The sequence below is a fragment of the Canis lupus genome, chromosome 4, assembly GCF_003254725.2.
Source record: "Canis lupus dingo isolate Sandy chromosome 4, ASM325472v2, whole genome shotgun sequence".
NCBI classification, from domain to species: domain Eukaryota; kingdom Metazoa; phylum Chordata; class Mammalia; order Carnivora; family Canidae; genus Canis; species Canis lupus.
Window position 1 is genome coordinate 86,338,243 of NC_064246.1, and position 3,232 is coordinate 86,341,474.

The 3,232-nt window shown below is 38.7% G+C and overlaps 1 non-coding gene across 1 annotated transcript; it reads left to right on the forward strand.

Annotated features, from left to right (window-relative positions):
• The first annotated feature begins 2,607 nt into the window (after window positions 1-2,607).
• LOC112652868 (U2 spliceosomal RNA) lies at window positions 2,608-2,798 on the forward strand. The gene has a single exon (XR_003131780.1). It is a non-coding gene; the product is annotated as a U2 spliceosomal RNA (small nuclear RNA).
• Window positions 2,799-3,232: the final 434 nt, after the last annotated feature.

The window sequence follows — 3,232 nt, forward strand, 5'->3', positions numbered from 1 at the left end:
TACTGCAGCAAAAATATTTTATAATAAAATTACCAGTCAAAGCTAGCTTCCCTGTAACAATCAGTATAGAAAGTGTCTTATTTTCACTAACCTGTCTTGTAGGTCTGGAATAAAAAGTGCACATCCTTTCTATTCTCTCGAGGTCTCCTAGTATAGTAAAAGCTAAAATTTTACTCACCCTCAGTTGTCAACAGACTAACTGCCTCAAATACAAACTTCAGATCGAGCCCCAAATATATTTCAGTAAATTGAAAGCAGTATCTATATTCCAAAAACACTTAAAAATCTAGGAAAAGAAGATGCAAATTTGTAAAGTATATAGTGGATTAGTAATATACTCAGAGAAAACTTAAAACAAGGTGATACTTACTTCCATTCAAGCCATTTATACTTTTAACCAACCAGAGTGTTGGCATTTTATAAATATTACCTTGTGCTCTTATTCATTCACTCATCAAGTATTTATCGAATATCAACGTGGACGAGAAATTGCTTCAGCTCCGAACAAAAGGGACAAGAAATGCCTGCTCTCATGAAGATCGTGGGGCATTGTAAGAAAACTGTTCATGTGTTTGATCATGATGAGTCTATGGGGGCAAAAGTAGGAAAGGAGAAACACGTCACAGAAAAGCCAAGGAGAGCTTCTGTGGAAAGGACTTTTGATCCAAGATCTGAACAAAGGCAGAGGAAGAGACCCGTGGGAATATTTGACACAAAAACAAAGAACATGCATTTTATCACCATTTGCCTTGTTAAAATCTTCTCCCAGCACTGATCATCAGGGCCATTGCAGAAAGCACTTGAGGGAGATCCTGAAAGGGAATAGCAACTGGAAAGGCCCTGAGGTCACAGAGGGTTTGATGTCTTCCAAGGGGGGAGAAAAGAGTTCAGGTGGGAAGTTAGTGAGGATGGCATTTTAGTCGAGCAGAAGGAACAGTGTGTGACATTAAGTTGGAACAGAGGGACGCTCTACTTAGGACAGGGCTTCGGGGGTCTTGCCGGAATACTGTACTGTGTTGTACGTGAGAAGTCATGCGAAGACTTTTGAGCGGGGAACTGCTATAAACAAATTGGTATCTTCAAACGGTCACTCTTGGACGTTCAGGAATTAGAAATGAGAAGGCGAAGAAACAGCACAACCACTTAGAGATTGTTCTGTTTAAATCAGATTTGCTCGGGCTCCTGTTGAAAATGTAGTTGTAAGGAAAAATGGACCCAAACGTCCTTTCTGAGAAACAGCTGATTCTAATTCAGCTTAAATGTGTCTGAGAGGTCTTTACTCAGGACATTTAAAAGTCCCCAGACAGATGCCAAACCATTTTCTATTAAAATAGGGTCTGGACTCTCTATCCTCCTAGCACTTATCACCATCTCTCTCTCTCTCTCTCTCTTTTTTTTTTTTACCATTTACCTCCTTTCACCATAATGCAGGTGCTAGGAGGGTGGGACCGCCTTTCGTATTAATTCTTTTAGTTGATAGATATTATTTTACAGTAATTTTAAGTTTACAGGAAAATCAAACATAAAGCACAGAAAGTTCTCAATATATCCTCCTACACACGTCTGACATTAGTGCAAGCTGTCATGCATCTGCGCAGTACATTTGTTACCCTGATGAGCCAAGCCTGGATCATTATTATGAGCCATAGTCCAAAGTTTACGTTAGGGCTCACTCTTTACATTTGTGCATTGGATGAGTTTTGAGAAATGTATGATGGCTTGTATCCACATTCACCATTACGGTATCCTACCATACAGAATCATCACACTCTACGGAGTCCCACCTGTTCATCTCCCTTCCTCCCTCCACCTCTTCTCCTAGGGCAACCACTGATCTTTTTAGAATTTTCATAATTTTGTGTTTTGCAGATGTCGTTTAGTCTGAGTCATATGATAGGTACCCTTTTCAGACTGGCTTCCTTCACTTACCACTATGATAAATCATTTACTGCTATTGCTGAAAAATATTACATTATATGGATATACCACAGTTTGTTTATCCCATTCTCTATTAATGGACACCTTAGATGCCTCTAAGTCTCAGTACTTGTGGATAAATATGCTATAAACATTTGTGTGCAGTTTTGATGTGAACACAGATTTTCCACTCACTTGGGTAAATACCAAGGAGCGTAATCATTGGATAATATGCTGGGAGTATATTTAATTTTGTGAGAATTCAAGAAACTACCAACTCTCTTCCAAAGTTTTTTGAGCCTCTTTCCAGCAATGAACAAGAATTCCTATTGTTCCGTATCCTTGCCCGTTTTTGATATTGTCATTTTTTTTAAGCCATTCTACTAGGTGTGTAGTAGTATCTCATCAGTGTTTTCCTTTAAAAAAAAAGAATTTATTTATTCATGAGAGACACAGAGAAAAAGAGGCAGAGACACAGGCAGAGGGAGAAGCAGGCTCCCTGTGAGAAGCCCGATACAGGACCAGGACCCTGGGGTCACCCTGAGCTAAAGGCAGATGCCCAACTGCTGAGCCACCCAAGCGTCCCTCCTCATTGTTTCCATATTCACTTTTGAATCCCCAGTATCTAGAAGAAAATCTGGAAGAGAAGGGTTGTGTGTGCGTATTTTAGAGAGAAAGAGAGAGAGAGAGATCGCTTCTCGGCCTTTTGGATAAGATCATGTGTAGTATCTGTTCTTATCAGTTTAATATCTGATACGTCCTCTATCCGAGGACAATATATTAAATGGATTTTTGGAGCAGGGAGATGGAATAGGAGCTTGCTCCATCCACTCCGCGCATCGACCTGGTATTGCAGTACTTCCAGGAACGGTGCACAAAAAAAAAGAAAGAAAGAAAGAAAGAAAGAGAGAGAGAGAGAGAGAGAGAGAGAGAAAGAGAAAAGGGGTCTAAAAAAACTAGCAAAACTAAAATTCAGGTACATTGCCCACAAATCAATGGCTTTCATGTAAACAGTGGAGTATAGTAAATAGAAGTACCAAGGATTTGGACATAAAGTACACGATTGTATTGAGGAGAATAAAATAATATTTGAGTAACGAACAAGCATATAGAATCTTTAGATTAGGACAACTAAAAGTTTCAGAGAATTCCCAAAATAAATTTAAAAGATAAATCTTTTTAATAAAAATAAGGAGAAGGTTTTTTAATGTTATTATTTTTTTTTACACTGACATAGCAATTAGAATCAACTGAAAGACTACATCAGGGAACGAATATCCTAACGAACACTGTAAACCAGTTGCTCCACATCAAG